The sequence below is a fragment of the Saccopteryx bilineata genome, chromosome 2, assembly GCF_036850765.1.
Source record: "Saccopteryx bilineata isolate mSacBil1 chromosome 2, mSacBil1_pri_phased_curated, whole genome shotgun sequence".
Classification (NCBI taxonomy): domain Eukaryota; kingdom Metazoa; phylum Chordata; class Mammalia; order Chiroptera; family Emballonuridae; genus Saccopteryx; species Saccopteryx bilineata.
This window is the reverse complement of record NC_089491.1, coordinates 64552629-64574713: the sequence shown is the minus strand read 5'-3', so window position 1 is coordinate 64574713 and position 22085 is coordinate 64552629. Positions and strand designations below refer to the sequence as shown.

The 22085-nt window shown below is 36.7% G+C and overlaps 1 protein-coding gene across 4 annotated transcripts in view; it reads left to right on the top strand.

Annotated features, from left to right (window-relative positions):
* GLIS3 (GLIS family zinc finger 3) overlaps positions 1-22085 on the top strand; it is a 553880-nt gene that overhangs the window by 44917 nt on the left and 486878 nt on the right. Inside the window, exon 1 of one of the 4 annotated variants that reach the window (XM_066257181.1) lies at positions 12405-12469. The exons of the other annotated variants lie outside the window; for them this stretch is intronic. The gene's annotated coding sequence lies outside the window, so the exon portion shown is untranslated. Of the gene's footprint in view, positions 1-12404; positions 12470-22085 lie in introns of those variants that run through there. 4 annotated transcript variants of the gene reach the window in all.

Here is a 22085-nt window from a genome sequence, read left to right as displayed (position 1 = left end):
GCTTTTACCCAAATGTGGAATTAGCTAAAATTCTGATGATTCAGAATTATATCTGTTGTATTGATGGCTCAGATATCTAGATGTTTTGCTTTCAGTGGTATTTTATGACATGGTGGACAATACTTTATATATTTCTATCAGAACAATGATCAATCTTACTTTGATTTGCATTGTAACTTCATTTTAGGTAATTTTGTGTAAATAAGAATTGTGAAGCCTGACTAGGTGGTGGCACAGTGGCTAGAGTGTCAACCTAGGACGCTGAGGACCCAGATTCAAAACCCTGAGGTCACCAGCTTAAGCATGGGCTTATCTGGCTTGAGCTTGAGCTCAAACGTCACTGGCTTGAGCCCAAAGGTTATTGGCTAGAAGACCAAGCTCACTGGCTTGAGCCCAAGGTTGCTGGCTTGAACAAGGGGTCATTAGTTTGACTGGAGCCCCTTGGACAAGGAAGTCAATGAACAACTAAGAGTGCCACAACTATGAGTTGATGTTTGTCTCTCTCTCACTGAAAAAAAAAATCATGAAAATAAAATGGACTCAGTTTCTAAACTCAGTTAATTGTAAACAGGTTTTTACCTAAGTGAATTTCTGGTGGGACACTTAAAAATCTAAGTGGGTTGTGGGAAAATTCTTTGTGTGTAGGACTATGTATCATTCCTGCCTTTACAACTGAATGTCAATAATGGTGACAACCCAGAATGCTCCTGGAATCTCTTAGGGGACAGTGTCCTCCAAACTCACTAATCTTAATCTAAATCTGCTTTCAGTAAAAGAGCTGATCAATTGATTAAAGTATTACAATCTCCAGAGGTGTTTGTGTTTTAAATGGGTCAAAACCTTCAGACAAAGAAAGGCATTGTTCATGGTGGAATTTGTGGGAGGGTAGAGAAGCGATAAAATGAGAGATAAAGATGATCCCCCTTTTTCAACCCTTAATTATGTAGCATATGTATAGTCTTTATATTTCTAGACTTTCTTCTTGTATCCCTTTTCTTTAGGCTCCATATACATTTCACATGACAAGTTAGGTGTCTTTTTCTAACTTAAATTTTTTTCCTTTTCTGATTGTATTTTAAGAGCTTTTCTATGTCAAACAATAAACTGATACAGATATTTACATATATAAAATACACACATATGTATATGCCTTCAGAGAACTCACAGTCAAATATGAAGAAACTTTAAAAAGTAATATATTTTATACATAATGGTTCATTAACAAGAATAAATAAATTTTACAGGCTTTATGTACATATGTAATATATGATACGTAACTGGCACCTATAAATATATAAAGCCTGTGAAATGTTACATATTACATATGCTATATAATGTATCATGCATATTGTGTATACTGTATATAATTATATATTATATGTAGTATATTACAGTTTATATATAAAAGCTTTTATTAAAATAATAAGCAAAAGTGCCTATACAACCATTCTCCCACTTTTTTATACATTAGAAATATATCTTCATACATAGATATTTTTTGATGGTCTCTTTTATTCTTGGAAGCTCATTTTATATATCAAAAGGAAAGAGAAAAAAATAGAAAAGGTATTCGGTATTATGGGAAATTTAATATCAAGACTGATAGGACAGGTCATGTCACATAATAGGTGCAGATGGCATAAAATATGTATGGGCAGTATGGAGTATGTCTTTTGTTTATATTGACAGAAAATTAACAGAAGATCTAAAGTAGATAAATTGAAATTCGACATTAAGAAGAGCTACCTTTGAGAGACATAAGGGAATTTTAACATGTTTCAGGTGAAGAACAGTTGCTGAGTCTGCCAAAATTAATGCTAAGTGGTGCTTTTGTGTAGTGAAAAGGTGAGGACTAAATGCCTATCCACTGGTATATCAGCTAGGGTCCAGTGAGGAAAAAAGAACCCACTTGTTATTTTAACAGATAATCTCATATAGAAATTTGTTAAGCAGATATTTAAGGGCTGAAAAGATGAAGTAAGAGAATGCTGAGGTAATTCAGACAACAATTGCAGGAAGCAGCTACCAGCCTGGCTGGAGGACTAAAAGGAAGAAATTGAAAGTTACTGGAACCTAGAAGCTTGGAGGAGGAGATCACAGATCTGGGACTCAGACCTCTAAGGACTTGCTACCCAACTGGTGCTGGTACCTTGGAGAGCTAGGAAGAACGGTCCTTCCAGTGGCTCTTCCAGAATCAGACCAACAAGTATGACTTTCTGCTCTCTGTGATGCATTACCACAGATCTTGGAGTATTCTAAACATATGTCAAATCAATAACAATTCTCTGAACAGAAGTCATGGATTAGGTCTAAACACCAATAGGACTTTTCCCCTTTTTGTTCTTATCCTTAAATTGCCTAGAAAAATTGCACTAGTTACTAGGTCTAGGCAAAGTATAATGAACCATAATATTGAATTCCTTCCAAAATGCTTTGTATCTAATGAAGCTTGTATATTTGAAAAGCATTCAGAGCAAGTCCAGAGAAATAAAGCACACTGAGATTATTACCTCCTTTTCATGATTTTGTTAGTCTTAATCAAGTTTTAAAGAATAATGTTATCTAATACATAGCACTTACAATGTGGTAGATATTTTAAGTGCTTAATACCTCATTTTTAATATATTATTAAGACATATTATCTCACTTAAGTTGCTCAAAACCTTAAGGAGGTGTAGATACCATCATGATAGCAGTTATTATTATTCCTCCCATTTTATAGATGAGGAAACTGATTTATGGTTGAATAACTTGCCCATGGTCATGTAGCTAGATAGCTAGTAAGTGGTGGAACTGGGATATTAACCAGACAGTTTGGCTCCAGAGTACATGCTCTTAACCACTAAACCAAATTGGTTGTGTGTATATATACAATTTTAAACCTGTGTTCTTAATTATCAGTGGATGGATAGCAAATCCATTAATTTCTTCAGCAGTATCATAGAAATGCTTATGTGGGCATTAAGAGAATGAGGTTCTAAACCTAGGTCTTCCACTGACTTTCTTAGAGACTTTTAGGAGAGTCATGTTATCAATCTGGGTTCTTTGTAAAATGAGGAAGTTGAATAAAATGATTTTGATTATTTTTTTATGGTTTGTAAGGAGCCTCGTCACCTTTAAGGAACAGGGAGCAAGAGTTGACAACTGACTTGCGGAGTGAGTTAGCAGTCCTAATGTGTGTCAGATACAGACTTGGAAGTAGTGGTGCTATTGATGCTACTGATATCTAAGTAGCCAGGGAGTGTCAAGGAAAAGAGATGAAAGATTTATTTTCTTCAGACATTGGGCACTGGCTGTAGTTTTAATTCCCATTTTTTTGCAGAATTTTTATTATTCTACATCTATTTTTATTTATTTTTTTAAATTTTATTTAGAAAACTAAATTTAGCAGGATGATATTGATTAATAAGAGTACATAGGTTTCAGGTGAACATTTCTATAGCATTTGAACTGTTGATTATGTTGTATACCCATCACCCAAAGTCAAATCATTTTCCATCATCTTATATTTGTTCCTCTTTACACCTTCCCCCCACTCTATCCCCATCCCTCTCCCCTACATCTTCCTCCCCTGGCGACCACTTCACTTTTATCTATGTCCATTATTCTACATCTAGAAGTCAATCTTGCCTAGGTAAAGCAAGTAAAGCACTATTTGATAGTCATTTTATCTCTGGGGATTTAGCCAAGGGAGGATGGCCCCTTCTGTTAGCATCTCTTGTTCCTAAGGGGCTGTCTGTATTCCCAATTTATAGATGGCTCATCTGTAGACTCATTGTTGATCTAAAGACTGGAGACCTGGAGTCCAGACACCAGAAAATGCCCAGGAACTGGAAAAGTCTAGCAAAAATGCTTCCAGCTTAGAAGATGGGAGATGTGTTATGTGGGCGTAAAAAAAATCTTACTATAAGGTTTAGGAGGGGGCGTGGGTGGGTGTATGTTTAGGGGGACAGCTTTTTTTCTTAATCTCTAAGCAGCGATACTCCCTTTTACCCTCAGACATTCTTCTTTTTTTTTCCTATTTCTTTTCTCCCACCCACATTTTCCAAAGCCTTGATTTTTATAAAAGAATTGAGTCCTTGAAGCCTTTACATATATGGGTTGTATCATGGGATGTAGCACTTGCCAGCAGTTCTATAAAATTTATGTGTTTGGAGTAAAAAGTGATTTTGCCCTGGCCGGGTAGCTTGGTTGGTTAGAGCATCATCCTGACAGGCAGGGGTTGGTGATTCGATCCCTGGTCAGGGCACATACAGAAACAGATTGATGTTTCTGTTTCTTTCTCTCTCTTCCTCCTTTTCTAAAATCAATAAAGTTTTTTTAATTAAAAAAATGTAATTTCAAATTAAGTTCTCAGTGTTGCCAAATGTCAAAATTGATGTTATTTTTGGTAAATTTATTTACTTACTTATTTTGGGTAAATTTAGAACAAATGAATAATTTTAGCTCATATATAATAGTAAAGTTGAATACAGATACATAGTTTGTTTTCCAAATAATTCTTTATAATCTTTGAGTTGTGTCAGGATATTTTTTACTATTTATAATATTTTGCAGCGAAATTGCTATACATCATTATCATACTGAGTTACCTGTCCTGGTCACAGTCCAGAACTACAGATTTGATAAAGAGGATCTGTGTGTGTGTGTGTCAAGTGTAGGCCTGCAGCTGTATTGCTAGGTAGCATGGGCGGTAAGAACCGTGGTATCTTGATAGGGTGCACAGATGCGCAGTTCCTAATTTATGTTACAGTAGAAGAAAAAAAGACAGTCACTTTCCTGCATCTCTGCACTTTTGGTACTTGTTCTTAGTTGTTGTACTATTCCAGAATTTAGCTGGAGGGTCCCAGGAAGTTTTCTTAGTTCTGTATCAAACTGTAAGAGGAACCCACCTGAGGCACTTCGTCCTGTACAATCAGTTATTGGAAGTTTGAGGCAGGGACTTGGATTGGTTCTTCCCACATAAGCCAGATACCTGCTTTTCCTGGTGATAGATGAAAAACCAGGTTGACTGTGTGTTACTGAAATATTCTACTTTGGTTGACTCCAGGTTGTAAATGTGTCACCTTTAGTAGTTCTTGTTTAAATTTATAAGCTTTGGAGAAGAAAATTCATAAGGTGAGTAATATGGGTGATGAAGTGGCACAAGGGGTGCCTCGTTTTATGCCTTGCCAACCTAACATGGCACCTGGTCTCGGTATGCACATATTCTGCATTGGGTGGCTAGGGGTCATCATTGAATTGAGTTTGGGTAAAAGAGTTCTTGTGATTTTATATAGAAATTAAATTTCAAGCACTAAAAGTAACAACATACATATATATATATTTTGATAGGAGGTAGAATTGAAACATTAGAGGTCACTCTAGCTCAATCTCTCCATTTTCTGAAGAATGACATACAAAGGCAATGCATAGGCTAGCAGTTAAGGAGGGAGATCAGGAGCATGATGGATCTGAGACTGAATCCAAACTTCCTCTCAGGTCACCTCTGGAATCTTGAGGAAGTGACTTACCTTCTCTGAGGGATAATATTTGTACTTGCCTCTTAGAAATTTTAAATAATTAAATAAGATCATCTATGTTCAAAATTTAGCATACTGCTTGGTATATAAGACTAATATATTACCTATCATATTGTGAGATTAGTACAGTAAACAACAAACTTTAAACTGAAGACTAGGTTTTGTGAGCCCAAGGTCTTTTCCCTGTCGTCTTTCACCAGATGTAAACTATGTGAAGGAAGATTGTTATTTTACTAAGTGTTTAAGAGCCTTCTGTGTACCCAGGTGAGCAAGATACAGTAACTGCACTCACTTATGTTCTAATGGGAGTAGCAGTCAACAAATACCTCAGATGTAATTTAATGCGGTAATAAGTGATGTAGAGAAAAATAAAGCAAAATAATGGGGTTCAGAGGGATGATTCAGATATTTTAGAAAGGGTGTCCAGAGAATGCATCTCTGATTTAAGTGAGAAATGAGCCATCTGTAGATCTGAGGAAAAGTTTTCCAAGGAAGAGGCAAAACCAGATAGGTTATTGCAGCAGACCTACGGAGACAGATGGTGTGCAGGGTTTAGATTCAGGATAGGTTTTGAATGCAGGGCCAACAGGACCTGCTGAAGGATTGGATGTGTTCAGGGAGAAAAATCATGTGATTATAATAAAAATACACATGTCACCTGCCTTCTCTCAATTACTAGTCTGTAATATTGACTTAACATATATCTCACATGTTAATTAATGAACAATATATAAACGACCGCGATTCCAGACAATGTCTTACATTATACTGTAGAATGAAATAAAGAAAGGGTTTTTTTTTGTTTTGTTTTTTTTTGTATTTTTCTGAAGCTGGAAACGGGGAGAGACAGTCAGACATTCTCCCGCATGTGCCCGACCGGGATCCACCTGGCACACCCACCAGGGGCAATGCTCTGTTGCAACCGGAGCCACTCTAGCGCCTGGGGCAGAGGCCAAGGAGCCATCCCCAGCACCCGGGCCATCTTTGCTCCAATGGAGCCTCGCTGCGGGAGGGGAAGAGAGAGACAGAGAGGAAGGAGAGGGGAGGGGTGGAGAAGCAGATGGGCGCTTCTCCTGTGTGCCCTGGCCGGGAATTGAACCCAGGACTTCTGCACGCCAGGCCAATGCTCTACCACTGAGCCAACCAGCCAGGGCCAGGGGGTTGGTTTTATTTAACACTGTGCCTTCTGTCCTCTTTGTCCCTGAGTCTGCAGAGTCTCTCTGGGTCATTAGGGGTTTATCAGTTATCCAAAGACTGCTGTGGTGTGAGTGTGGAACACTCTTAAAACAGATCAGAGGTTACTTGAGGCTATTTTAATCTGGGCCACATGATATTTTCTCCGTTAATTTAATTTGAGATGAAAACTAGCAAGCACACTCTTGCTTGGTTGCAGTGTGATGTCTAGCCTTGCAGTTTTCCCAATGTTCTCTGAGGCTACTTTGGGTGCTACAGTAAATTCACAGGAAGGCTGTGGGATATTTTAGTTTTTTGAGGAAAATAGAAATAATTAACATCTGTCAGCTACTCTGTGAACTGCTGGCTCAAGGTAGTTCATAGTTTCAGTATTAGATCACTACATTCCTGTTTAGTGATGTCATATCTTTGCAAAGCCTGGCTTTTGGGGATTGCTGTCCTTAAAAAGACAGTATTGTGTAAAATTATTGTGGAACAGGAAATGGGGTGGCAGAGTCCAAACTGATTTCAAAGTTTGAGAAGCTATGCAATTAATAATCCCATTAATAATTATGGTTAGTTAAGAATAAAATGAAAACATACTTTTCTATCAATGTACATCTATTATTTTTTGAATGGCCACTAATTAGGACAATGATTATCAAATTGTTTGAATCTACCTGTTTAACAGATGAAACTGTTTGGTATTTTTCTTGGCCTAGTGGTGCCATAGAAACATTATTAAAGCACCAGGGTGTTATGAACAGAGCAAGTTGAAGAACTCCTGGTTTAGCCTCTTAGGCATCTAGCAAGAAGGAAATGGGAGGGAAAGGGGCCATTCTGCTGGCCTCTTTGCCACCTGCATCTCACCTAAGTCAGTGCCACCTAGCACTCTTTCAGTATTCCTGATTGGGTGAATTTGCACAATTAACAGGTATTGATGAGCATTCTTATGCTACAGTTGTGTCTGTGGCTCTTACTTACAAATGGCCAGTGTTACCTCCCACCCAGGAGAGAGGGAAATTTTCTGTCTCCTTTCCAACCTCCTGCTTGAGACTACAACAGGGCTCTTAGAACCAGGACAGTCTTAGGTTTATGGTTAAAGAGACTTTTTGAACTAGCCTGGTCTTTCTCTATCATTCATTTCTGTTTTATTTTCCTCTCCATCACAATGTACTCTGAGTACTAGTCAAATGCCTTACATGCGAACTTTCACAACATAGTTTTTTGTAACAGGGGGACTAGCTGGATCTGTGGAGAACCCTCTCTGAAGACGATATTCAAGTCTATACTAGTTATGATATACTGTACTTGTCCCTTAAAAAGTCAAAGAAGTCTTTTTTTTTCATAACAGGAGTATTTAGATATATTTTTTGAGATTCAATAGAAGAGATAAAAAAACTTTTCATGGCTTCATGAGGTAGTGTCACATACTTTAAGACTCTGAAATGGGAATTGTGCTCAGTGAAATTGCAGGTTTATGACCATTGACAAAGAGGAAAGGCAGGGGAGTGATTTGCTCATTGTGGCTGTGGCTTTCTTCATTTTACTTAATGGTATTCTAAGGGCTCAGAGAGTGCCCAAGCTGTTTCCTTTACCTTCACTTTTGTGCCTTTCTTTGCATAGTGGAGTGACCCTCTTAAGTAATCTCCCTGGATGCTGGCCACTTTGTTCTTGATACTGCTCTTCTCAGCCTTTATCTTCAGAATTACTCAGAGCAGTGGGGAAGGGTGTTTCCACCATAGAGATCATCTTTCTTACCTCTGTCTGTTTCTTCCTAATTTTCATCATTCAATCCATACTATCACCATTTTATGTTCTCCTGCCATCTCAATCTGTGCCTTCTCCTTCTCTCTCTCTCTCTTTCTCCTCCATCCTCATATTTCTTCTTCATTGCTTTCATCATAGCAGAGTTCTCAAGCTCCATGTCTCTCTTTTAAGTGTCCCCCAAAGAAAGAAGTGTTAACATTGGATTGTGGGCCTTTACCCTAGACCTGAATCGAGCATCAGAGATTTGTGATGTTTTGTGCTGAACTGATGGATGGGACTCAGATGATGTCTGTGAATGAGTTTTACCTTGAGATGAGTTAATCAGGACTTAACTACCCCACCAGTTTTCCAGAACTCCATAAAAATCAAGAAAATTAGACTGTACGTGTTGCTTGGTTTAAACATCTTTAATTCTAGTACCACATTATCTCCAGAGTGACACTGCCCTGTAAAATATTATGGTGGCCACAAATATGAACCACAGCCACAATCTTAGCACTTTTTGTAGGCGTATTAAAAGAATAATCAGTGGTGAAATTAATTCTAATAATATATTTTATTAAACCAAATATATTAACAATATTAACATCCCAATATGTGATCAACATAAAAAGAGATTGTTAATGTGCTCTTTTACCTTATTTTCTTCCTACTAAGTCTTTGAATCCATTGTATGCTTTGGATGAGCAGCATTTTAATTGCTCGAGAACCAGAGGAGCTAGTGGCTACCTGTATTAAACTGTGCAGCTCCAAGTAGTAAGACATGGAGAGAAAGGGAAGTTTTAGGCAATTAATGAACCAAATGTACTTCTTGAGTTTATGCTTCCAGAATGCTGAGTGAATGGAGTGTTGGCTGATAAGATGGGTTTAGGAAGCACCTTCAAGTTCAATGTTGGTCTTTTAATTACTTTTATCAGGTAGCTGGTTGGCTTGGGTATGGGAGCTTGACCTGAAATCAGTCTTTCTGTACAACCACCCAGTGCCCTTTTTCCCTCACTATTTCTATCTTTCACACTTAAATTTTCCCACTTCTTGGAAGTGTAGAACTTAAACAAACAAAAAAGACTAGTTCTATTGATGAAAATAACTTAGTAGATAAGAGATCAGGTAGGTCCTTTAAATCCTGAAATACATTTTCTTTCTTTTTATACCTTAGTTCATATGGCGAAGAAGGAGATTTACCTTTTTCTTTGAAATTACCTAGTGACGTCTCATTCCAGAAAGGTTCAAAAGCCAGAAAAATCTAAGTAATATATTTTCATGGTTTGCATGTCACAGTGACAGGCAGGAGTTGCCCACCTCTCCTCTTCATCTGTGAATAAAAACAAGTTTGAACAGGCCCTGCTTCTTTCACCTTGGTGAAGCATTATCTTGTGTTCTTTGGGTTATACTTGCATAACACCATCACAAAGCATAAACTGAAAGCACACTTATTAACTTTGATCTGAGGACAAAGGGGTAGTGTTGAGGGGGTGGGGAACTGGTGAATTGTCAATAACTTAGTAAATAAAATGGGAATACTGTCAACTTTAACTTCTTCCCCTTAAATTCCCCATTCCTAACTTCCATCTATCTTCTTCCCTGTAAAATGGGGAGTTTGATTAGATGAGAAAAATAGAAGGTCTATTTTCCGTCTTCTGTGTGCAAAAGGGAAGATGGAGGGGTGATGACTGCGCTAGTAGTGAATTGGGGACTCTTGGTTCTGCAGTCCATTATCTGGCTTCTCTTAGAAATGAGCAACTGAACACTGGCTGGTGGCTCAGTGGATAGAGCATTGGCCAGTGTATCGATATCCTGGGCTCAATTTCTGATTTTGATTCCTAGTCAGGGCACACAAGAAAAGTGATCATCTGCTTCTCTCCCTCTCCCTCTCCCCCTTCTTTTCCCTCTTCCCTTCCTTCAGCCAGTGGCTCAATTGGTTTGAGTGTGACCCCAGGCACTGAGGATAGCTCAGTTGGTTCAAGCACATCAGTCTCAGGCACTCAAAATAGCTTGGTACTTGAGCATCGTCCCTAGATGGCATTGTTGGGTGGATCCCAGTCAGATTGCATGCAGGAGTCTCACTGTCCCCCTTTTCTCACCTAAAAAAAAAAAAGAGCAACCAGAGACCCTTGTATATAATGAGATCTAAGGCCCTTTGTAGTCTTAGTTTCTATGTTTCTGAATTTTGTAATTACCTGAAGCGTTGCTCATCTATGCCCTTGCAATAAAGAGGTGTAGGACATGGTTGGTGGGGTCTCCGTTAATGATAGAGAAGAACCTGGAGAGTTTGGGAGGGAAGCATAGTATAGGTAGGAGATGGCACACTCACTAGGGTTCATTGGTGCTTGCTTGAGTAAATTTGTTTTTTGGATAACATCTGGACCTTTATGATTGGTAAGATGAAGAATTATGTTTAGAAATAGGATTGGAGAAGTACAGAGGTTGAATTGTTATCATGAGTTAGGAATGTGGAAGGTTGCTTGGATAAAAGAAAAAAAGAAAGAAAAACAATCCAAGTGATGTTATACTAGGGTAGCCCAGTATTTTGTCTTCAAGTGGCTTCAAGCTTTAAAATATATTTATATTTGCTGCTGGAACAATTAAAAAAATTAACAAATGAAACATAAAACCACCCCCAATTCTGCCACTTACAATCAATAGGTCTCATTTCTGGTGGTTTCTGGAGTGACTGAAAAGTGAGGACATTATCACCTATTCCCTAGGTGATAATGTCCTCAAAAGCAAAGGTCCATTTTCCTAACATGTGAATTTACTCATTATGAATCTTCTTTTTTTTAAGGTAGACTTTTTATATTTGAATAATTTTAGATTTACAAAAAATTGAAAAGATAATCAGAGACCAAGTCCCAAAGACAAGCCCCTGACCCGTCCCAGCAGGCCATCTGTCTGACTAAGCTTATGAATGGACTGATGATGAGCCTTATATTTCCTAATTGCATCTTACTGGCCAATATTATCTAAATTACCTTATATTACATTTGTCAAAACTAAGAAAACAGCATTAGGATATTTATTACTGTTAACTAACCTCTAGTTTTTATTCAGATTTTGTGAGTCTATTGTGGATTTTTTTAAATCTATGAATTTATTTGTTTTTTGAAGTTTGATACTGTTTATGATACACTTTATTTAAATAATGCTTTTTCTCTGAAGACAAAAATATATTTTTTCATTGTAGAAATTAGGAAAATAGTGAAAAATAGAAAGATTAAAATAAGATTAATTGTAACCCATTCCTGTCCTAATTTTGTGTTATATTTGAAAAATTGTGCAAATTTTATTATGTCTACAATATATATATTTTTAATTTTTAAATTATATTTAGAAAATTAACTTTAGCACAGTGACATTGATCCATGAGAGTACATAGGTTTCAGATAAACATTCTATAACATTTGAACTGTTGATTATGTTGTATACCCATCACCCAAAGTCAAATCATTTTCTGTCACCTTATATTTGTCCCTCTTTACTCCCTTACCTCCACTTCCTACCTCCCCACCCCCCTCATCCCTTCCCCCTGGTAACCACTTCACTTTTATCTATGTCCATGAGTCTCAGTTTTATATCCCACCTATGTGTGAAATCATATAGTTCTTAGCTTTTTTCTGATTTACTTATTTCACTTAGTATAACATTCTCAAGGTCCATCCATGTTGTTGTAAATGTCACTACGTCATCATTTCTTATGGCTGAGTTAGTATTCCATTGTCTATATGTACCATATCTTTTTTATTCAATCATATATTGAAGGACACTTTGGTTATTTCCACATCTTGGGAACTGTGAATAATGCTGCAATGAACACGGGGGTGCATGTGTCTTTATGTACCAATGTTTTCAAGTTTTGGGGGTATATACGCAGTAGAGGGATTGCTACATCCTATGGTAATTCTATTCTTAATTTTTTAAAAAAGATTTTATTTATTCATTTTAGAGAGAGGAGAGAGAGAAGGGGGGGAGGAGCAGGAAGCATCAACTCCCACATGTGCCTTGACCAGGTAAGCCCGGAGTTTTGAACCGGCAACCTCAGTGTTCCAGGTCTACTCCCTACCCACTGCACCACCACATGTCAGACTATTCTTAATTTTTTGAGGAAGCACCATACTTTCTTTCATAATGGTTATACTAATGTGCATTCCCACCAGCAGTGAATGGGGATTCCTTTTTCTCCACAGCTGCTCCAACACTTGTTATTACCTGTCTTGTTGATAATAGCCAATCTAACAGGTATGAGGTGGTATCTCATTGCAGTTTTGATTTGCATTTCTTGAATAGCTAGCGATGAGCATCTTTTCATATATCTGTTGGCCATTTGTATGTCCTCTTGGGGAAGTGTCTGTTCACATCCTCTCCCCATTTCTTAATTGGATTGTTTGCTTGTTTGTTGTTGAGCTTTGTTTGTTGTCAGTTTCTTTTGCTGTACAGAAACTTTTTAGTTTGATATAGTCCCATTTATTTTTTCCATTACTTTCCTTGTCTTTGGGGTCAAATTTATAAATTGTTCTCTATGACCAAGGTCCATGAGCTTAGTACCTGTGTTTTCATCTATGTAATTTATTATTTCAGATCTTATACAGTGTGTCCATAAAGTCATGGTGCACTTTTGACCGGTCACAGGAAAGCAACAGAAGACGATAGAAATGTGAAATCTGCACCAAATAAAAGGAAAATCCTCCTAGTTTCTGTAGGATGATGTGGCAGCATGTGCGTGCATGTGCAGATGATGATGTAACACCGTGTATACAGTGGAGCAGCCCACGGTCATGCCAGTCGAGATGTGGATGGTACAGAGGGAAGTTCAGTGTGTTCTGTGGCTCACTAAATTCAAATCCGTGACCAAAGTGCAACGTGAATATCGGCACGTTTATAACGAAGCACCACCACATAGGAATAACATTACTCGGTGGGATAAGCTGTTGAAGGAAACGGGCAGTTTGGTGGAGAAACCCCGTTCTGGTAGGCCATTAGTCAGTGACAAGTCTGTAGAGGCTATAGCCCTAAAAAATCTGTGCATGAGCCCACATCGAACTACACTGAATAGGTATGAAACTGGGAGAGTTTTCCTTTTATTTGGTGCAGATTTCACATTTCTATCGTCTTTTGTTGCTTTCCTGTGACCTGTCAAAAGTGCACCATAACTTTACAGACACACTGTATTTATGTCTTTGATCCATTTTGAATTAATTTTTGTGCAGTGGGACAAACTGTAGTCAAGTTTCATTCTTTTGCATGTGGATTTTCAATTTTCCCAGTACCATTTATTGAAGAGACTTTCTTTTCTCCATTGTGTCTTTTTGGCTCCTTTGTTGAAGGTTATTTTTCCATAGATATGTGGTTTTATTTCTGAGCTCTTGATTCTGTTTCATTGGTCTGTATATCTGTTTTTCTGCCAATACCATGCTGCTTTGATGATCCTGGCTCTATAGTATAATTTGAAGTCAGGTAGTATGCATCCTTAGAATTGCTTTGGCTATTTGAGATTTTTTTATGGTTCCATACAAACCTGGTAATTTTCTTTTTTCTTTAAAAAAGTGACATTGGGATTTTGATGGGGATTGCTTCAATTTGTATATTGCTTTGGGTAATATGGCCATTTAAACTATGTTGATTCTTCCAATCCATGAACATGGAACATTTTTCCATTTTATTGTGTCTTTTTCAATTTCCTTCAGTAATGTTTTGTAGTTTTCAGAATATAGGTCCTTCACACTTTGTTAAGGTTATTCTTAGGTATTTTGTTTTTGTTATTGCAATTGTAAAATGAATTGTTTTATCATTGGCATATAGGGAAGCAGTGGACTATTGTATTGATTTTGTATCCTGTGACTTTACTGTATTGGTTTGTTGTTTCTAATAGTTTTTTGGTGGAGTTTTTGTTTTTTTTTCTATATAAAAGATTATGTCATCTTCAAAAAGTGATACCTTTACTTCTTCTTTCCAGATATGGATGCCTTTTATTTCTTTCTCTTGCCTAATTACTCAGGTTAAAACTTCCAGAACTATGTTGAATAGAAGTCGAGAGAGTGGGCAGCGGTGTCTTGTTTCTGATTTTAGAGGAAAAGTCTTAATTTTTCACCATGTAATATGATATTAGCTGATGGTTTTCATATATGGCTTTTATTATGTTGAGGTACTTTCCTACTATTCTTCTTTTATCGAGTGTTTTAAACATAAAAGGATGTTGTATCTTAACTGAATGCCTTTTCTGCATCTATTGATAGGATCATGATTTCTGTTCTTTGTTTTGTTGATATGGTATATGTTGATGGATTTTCAAATGTTGAACTTTCCTATGGCTCCTGGAATGAATCCCACTTGATTGTGATGTATTATATTTTAGTTTGTTGTTGTATTCTGTTTGATAGTATTTTGTTGAGGATTTTTATGTCTGTATTTATTAGAGATACTGGTCTATAGTTTTCTTTTTGTGTGTATGTGTGTGTTGTCCTTGCCAGGTTTTGGTATGAGAATTATGTTAGCCTCATAAAATGTGTTAGGGACTATCGCTTCTTCTTCTATATTTTGGAAGACTTTGAGTAAGATAGGTACCAAATCTTTGAATGTTTGGTAGAATTCACTAGTGTAGCCATCTGGTCCTGTCTCTGCTTACCTTTGTTGTCTTGAAATCAGCGTTGTCAGATATGAATCTGGCTACACCTGTTTTTTCTTTGGATATTATTTGCTTGGAGAATCGTTTTCCAGCCTTTCACTTTGAGTCTACTTTTGCCCTTGCAGCTGAGATGTGTCTCTTGAAGGCAGTATATGGTTGGGTTGTGCTTTTTTATCCAATCTGCTACTCTGTGCCTCTTTATTGGTGAGTTCAGTTCATTTACATTTAGGGTAATTATTGACACTTGAAGATTTCTTATAGCCATTTTGTTTTGTTTTCTGGTAGCTCTGTGTCTTGTTTGGTTCTTCTTTTTTTTGTTTCTGTCAGTTCTTTTTGTATGGTGGTGTTCCATACTTCTTTCCCCTGTTTCTTCTTTTTTTAAGCTGTGTGTTTCAGTAGTGGCTTTCTTTGTGGGTGGTTACCATTAGGTTATTAAGAGAAAAATGTTCACATATACAACAGTCCTTTGTCTTATGAGTGCTTCTGCATTCCATCTTCCTTTGCTACTGCACTTTTTTTCCTCTCCCCTTTTATGTTATTGTTGTCACAGATTATCCTTGTTTTTACTGTGATCATGTTGGAGCTTTTACTTGTAGTTTTGATTTGTTTTGTTCTTTGTATCTGGTCGAATAACCCCTGGAATATTTCCTGCAGTGGGGATTTTCTGGTGATAAATTTCCTCAGCTTCTGTATGTCTGGAAACGTTTTTATTTCTTCATATTTGAAGGATAACTTTGATGGATATAATATTCTTGGCTGGTAATTTCTCTCTTTTAGTCCTTTGAATGTTTGGTTCCACTCTCTTCTGGATTGTAGAGTTTCTGCTGAGAAGTCTGATGATTAGATAATGGACTTTCCTTTATATATTATGTTTTTCTTTTCCCAAGCTGCCTTGAGGATTTTTTACTTTTCATTGATTTTTGACAATTTTATTATGATGTGCCTTGGAGTAAGTCTGTTTGAGTTGAGGTAATGCAGCATTCTGTTTGTTTCTTGGATTCGAGGCTCTAACTCTTTCTATAGGTTTGGGAAATTCTCATCAATTATTTATTTGAATAGGCTCCCCATTTCCTTCTCTCTCTTCTTCTTCTGATATACACATTATTCTTATACTACTCTATCTGGAGTAGTACAAGATGGAGTCAGACAATTCTTGTAGAGCTCTCTCGATTTTTTAAATTCGTGAGTCTGTCTTCTCTTCTCTCTGTAATATCTCTAGTTGCCTGTCTTTGATGTCACTGATTCTGTTCTCTATCTGGCTTGTTCTATTAGCTAACCTTGCTACCTCAGTCTTCAGTTCATATATTGGGTTTTTCATCTCTGTTTTTAAAGTTTCAATCTTCTTGGTGAGGTAATCATTTTGTTCACTAATTTGTTTTCTGAGCTTGTTAAGTTGCCTATTGGTGTTTTCTTGCATCTTGAGTATTTTCAGAACTTCAATTTTGAATTCTCTGTCATTTAACTGCAAGGTCTTCATGTGATTGAGATTTTTTTCTGAAGATTTTTTATTTTCTTTCTGAACTACACTTTGTTTTGTGTAGCCATACTATTTGATTTTTTCTTTCTTGATGCCATTTGAGAATGATATTGTTAAGAACCCTAACAGAATAACAACTTTAATCTATTTGGTGCATGGATTTTTCAGGCATGCTTGCAATCCCAGCTTGAGTTCCTTTACTGTGTTATAGTTGTCCAATTTGTTGAAATTTCAAGTGGGAGAGATCAGGAGTATCTTTCATGCCTCTATTACTCTGATAATCTGGACATTTTTGATCTTCCCACAAACAGCTCTTCATACCATAACCTATGGTATAATTTTGAGTTGCATATTTTTTGTATAGTATTAATATGGAAAATTTTATTTAATTAAAAATCTTCAAATCAGATGTGTAATTTTTAAAAAGTCATAGTTTATTATGTAATTTCTCATTCATCTATTAATGAACAGTCCTTAAGTTATTTCTAATATTGGTTACTATATATTTTATTTTGTGTGACTTTTGTTAGAGATCTTTTACCACTTCTCTAATGATAGTCTAAGGGTAAATTTCTTAAGAGTGGAATTGCTGAATCAGAGGGCCTGCCTTAATGTATGCTTTCAAATTATCATCCAGAAACATGATACCAATTTATATTTCCAAAGTATTCTTTGAGATACTCACCTTATTTTACCAGCATCGAACATCATAATTTTTAATCTCTCATAATCCAATAGGTGAAAAGTTGGATATCTTTATTATTAATTAACAATTCTATATTACTAAAGTTGACCAGATAAATATTTACCTGTATATATACATATATATTTAAAATTTTTTTTTTAGTGAGAGGAGGGGTGGCAGAGACAGATTCCTGCATATGCCCTAGCCGGGATCAACCTAGCAAGCCCTGTAGGGGGCGATGCTTTGCCTATCTGGGGACTTTGCTTCATTGCAACTGGAGCCATGTTTTAGCGCCTGAGACAGAGGCCATGAAGCCAGTCTCAGCACCTGAGGCCAACTTGCTCCAATTGAACTATGGCTGCAGGAGGGGAGTAGAAGAGAGAGAGAAGTGAGAGGGGGAGGGGTGGAGAAGCAGATGGGCACTTCTCCTGTGTGCCTTAGCCAGGAATTGAACCCAGAACATCCATATGCCAGGCTGACCCTCTACCACTGAGCAAACTGGCCAGGACCCCTATATTTTCTTAGCTTATATAAATTGACATTCTACTCTTAATGTTTTAAAGCATAGTTCATTAAATTTACATTTACTAAATGGTATGATATAAAGAGCTAAAAATATTTTTTCAACATGGTCAGTGCTCCTCAAAACTATAATTGAATATTGTCTGTCTTGATTTCACTGGCCTGTGATGTTCTTTTATATAAGAGTGTCTCTATCTGGGACCACTAATTGATTCCACTGACTTCTCTGTATCTTTGGACAGTCCCATTATTATATTACCCTGAGGATCTTTTTATTGAAGGATTGGGAAAATTACTTATCTTTTTATTCCAAAAATGTTTTTGCTCTTCCAACTGTTTCAGCTGAACTTTTCAAAGAGGAGTGTACTACCCAGTTTCATTTGAATTGCTTTAGAATTGCTGATCTTCGCAGTAACATGGCATGTTTCTCTATTCAGCAGTAAATATTAAGTACATGTTTGTTGAAATGAATAATTGATTTTTGTAAATTTGCCTTGTTACCCAACCACTTGAACTCTCTTATTAATTAATTTTTCAGTTCATAATCTGGATTTTTTTCAGTATACTATCATATTCTATAGCTAGCGATAGCTGTTAGTTCTTTTAATATTTAAATATTTGATTTCATCTTATTGAATTGCCTAAATGTCCCCAAATAATGCTGTTAATGCTAGAATACATATGCAAATTTGATTTGATGAGGATGATTATGAGTATTTATATTTAAAATCTATCCTTACATAGTATAAAATTATATATTTTATACTTAGATTTATACTTTTATCATGTAAATAATATTTCCCTTTACTCTTCTACTTTTTTTTCTTTTTTTTCTTTTTTTTTTATTAATTTTCCTAGGGTGACATCAATAAATCAGGGTACATATGTTCAAAGAAAAGATGTCCAGGTTATCTTGTCAATCAATTATGTTGCATGCCCATTACCCAAAGTCAGATTGTCCTCTGTCATCTTCTATCTAGTTTTCTTTGTGCCCCTCCCCCTCCCCCTTTTCCTCCCCCCCCCCCATAACCACTACAGTCTTATCAATGTCTCTTAGTCTCGTTTTTATGTCCCATCTACGTATGGAATAATGCAGTTCTTGTTTTTTTCTGATTTACTTATTTCACTTCGTATAATGTTACCAAGATCCCACCATTTTGTTGTAAATGATCCGATGTCATCATTTCTTATGGCTGAGTAGTATTCCATAGTGTATATGTGCCACATCTTCTTTATCCAGTCTTCTATTGAAGGGCTTTTTGGTTGTTTCCATGTCTTGGCCACTGTGAACAATGCTGCAGTGAACATGGGGCTGCTTGTGTCTATACGTATCAATGTTTCTGAGTTTTTGGGGTACATACACAGTAGAGGGATTGCTGGGTCATAAGGTAGTTCTATTTGCAGTTTTTTGAGGAACCACCATACTTTCTTCCATAATGGTTGTACTACTTTACATTCCCACCAACAGTGTATGAGGGTTCCTTTTTCTCCACAGCCTCTCCAACACTTGCTATTACCTGCCTTGTTAATAATAGCTAATTGAACAGGTGTGAGGTGGTATCTCATTACAGTTTTGATTTGCATTTCTCTAATAACTAATGAAGATGAGCATCTTTTCATATATTTGTTGGCCGTTGGTATTTCTTCCTTAGAGAAGTGTCTGTTCATGTCCTTTTCCCATTTTTTATTGGATTGTTTGTTTGTTTGTTGTTGAGTTTTATGAGTTCTTTGTATATTTTGGATATTAGGCCCTTATCTGAGCTGTTGTTTGAAAATATCATTTCCCATTTAGTTGGCTGTCTATTTTGTTGTCAGTTTCTCTTGCTGAGCAAAAACTTCTTAGTTTGATGTAGCCCTGTTCATTTATTTTTGCTTTCACTTCCCTTGCCTTTGGAGTCAAATTCATAAAATGCTCTTTAAAACCAAGGTCCATGAGTTTAGAACCATGTCTTCTTCTATGTACTTTATTGTTTCAGGTCTTATATTTAGGTCTTTGATCCATTTTGAATTAATTTTAGTACTGTAGTTGAGTTTCATTTTTTTGCATGTGGCTTTCCAGTTTTCCCAGCACCATTTGTTGAAGAGGCTTTCTTTTCTCCATTGTGTATTGTTGGCCCCTCTATCAAAAAATATTTGACCATATATATGTGGTTTTATTTCTGGACTTTCTATTCAGTTCCATTGGTCTGAATGTCTATTTTTCTGCCAATACCATGCTGTTTTGATTGTCGTGGCTCTATAATATAATTTGAAGTCAGGTATTGTAATGCCCCCAGCTTTGTTCTTTTTCTTTAGGATTGCTTTGGCTATTCGGGGATTTTTATAGTTCCATATAAATCTGATGATTTTTTGTTCCATTTCTTTAAAAAATGTCATTGGAATTTTGATGGGAATTGCATTAAATTTGTATATTGCTTTGGGTAATATGGCCATCTTGATTATATTTATTCTTCCTATCCTAGAGCAAGGCATATTCTTCCATCTCATTGTATCTTTTTCAATTTCCCTTAACAATGGTTTGTAGTTTTCATTATGTAAGTCCTTTACATTCTTTGTTATGTTTATTCCTAGGTATTTTATTTTATTTATTTTTTTTTTTTTCATTTTTCTGAAGCTGGAAACAGGGAGAGACAGTCAGACAGACTCCCGACTGGGATCCACCCGGCACGCCCACCAGGGGCGACGCTCTGCCCACCAGGGGGCGATGCTCTGCCCCTCCTGGGCATCGCCATGTTGCGACCAGAGCCACTCTAGCGCCTGGGGCAGAGGCCACAGAGCCATCCCCAGCGCCCGGGCCATCTTTGCTCCAATGGAGCCTCGGCTGCGGGAGGGGAAGAGAGAGACAGAGAGGGAAAGCGCGGCGGAGGGGTGGAGAAGCAAATGGGCGCTTCTCCTGTGTGCCCTGGCCGGGAATTGAACCCGGGTCCTCTGCATGCTAGGCCGACGCTCTACCGCTGAGCCAACCGGCCAGGGCATTTTATTTTTTTTGTTGCAATCGTGAAGGGGATTATTTTTTTGAGTTCATTGTCAAATGTTTCATTGTTGGAATATAGAAAAGCTATGGACTTTTATATGTTAATTTTGTATCCTGCGACCTTACTGTAATGGCTTATTGTTTCTAGTAGTCTTTTTGTAGATTCTTTGGAGTTTTTGATGTATAGGATCATATCATTTGCAAAAAGTGACACCTTTACTTCTTCTTTTCTGATATGGATGCCTTTTATTTCTTTGTCTTGTCTGATTGCTCTGGCTAGAACCTCTAGTACCACATTAAATAAGAGTGGAGAGAGTGGACAACCCTGTCTGGTTCCTGATTTAAGGGGGAAAGCCTTCAGTTTTGTGCCATTTAATATGTTAGCTGATGGTTTATCATATATGGCCTTTATCATGTTGAGATATTTTCCTTCTATACCCATTTTTTTGAGAGTCTTAAACTTAAAATTGTGTTGTATTTTATCCAATGCCTTTTCTGCATCTATTGACAAGATCATGTGGTTTTTGTTCTTTGTTTTGTTTATATGGTATATTATGTTAACCTTATTATGTAAATATGTTGAATCATCCTTGAGATTCTGGGATGAATCCCACTTGATCATGATGTATTATTTTTTTAATATGTTGTTGTATTTGATTTGCTAGTATTTGTTTAGTATTTTAGCATCTGTATTCATTAGAGATATTGGTCTGTAGTTTTCTTTTTTTGTGCTGTCCTTGCCCGGTTTTGGTATGAGGGTTATGTTGGTCTCATAAAATGTGTTTGGAAGTATTGCTTCTTCTTCAATTTTTTGGAAGACTTTGAGTAGAATAGGAACCAAGTCTTCTTTGAATGTTTGATAGAATTTGCTAGTATAACCGTCTGGGCCTGGACTTTTATTTTTTGGGAGGTTTTTAATAGTTTTTTCTATTTCTTCCCTACTAATTGGTCTGTTTAGGTTTTCTGCTTCTTCTTGACTCAGTCTAGGAAGGTTGTATTGTTCTAGGAATTTATCCATTTCTTCTAGATTGTTGAATTTAGTGGCATAAGGTTTTTCATAGTATTCTATAATAATTCTTTTATATCTATGATGTCCGTGGTGATTTCTCCTCTTTCATTTTGGATTTTGTTTATATGAGTTCTTTCTCTTTTTTCCTTGGTAAGTCTTGCCAAGGGTTTGTCAATTTTGTTGATCTTTTCAAAGAACCAGCTCCTTGTTCTATTAATTTTTTCTATAGTTTTTCTGTTCTCTGTTTCATTTATTTCGGCTCTGATTTTCATTATTTCCTTTCGTCAGCTGGTTTTGGGTTGTCTTTGTTCTTTTTTTTCAGTTTCTTAAGTTGTGA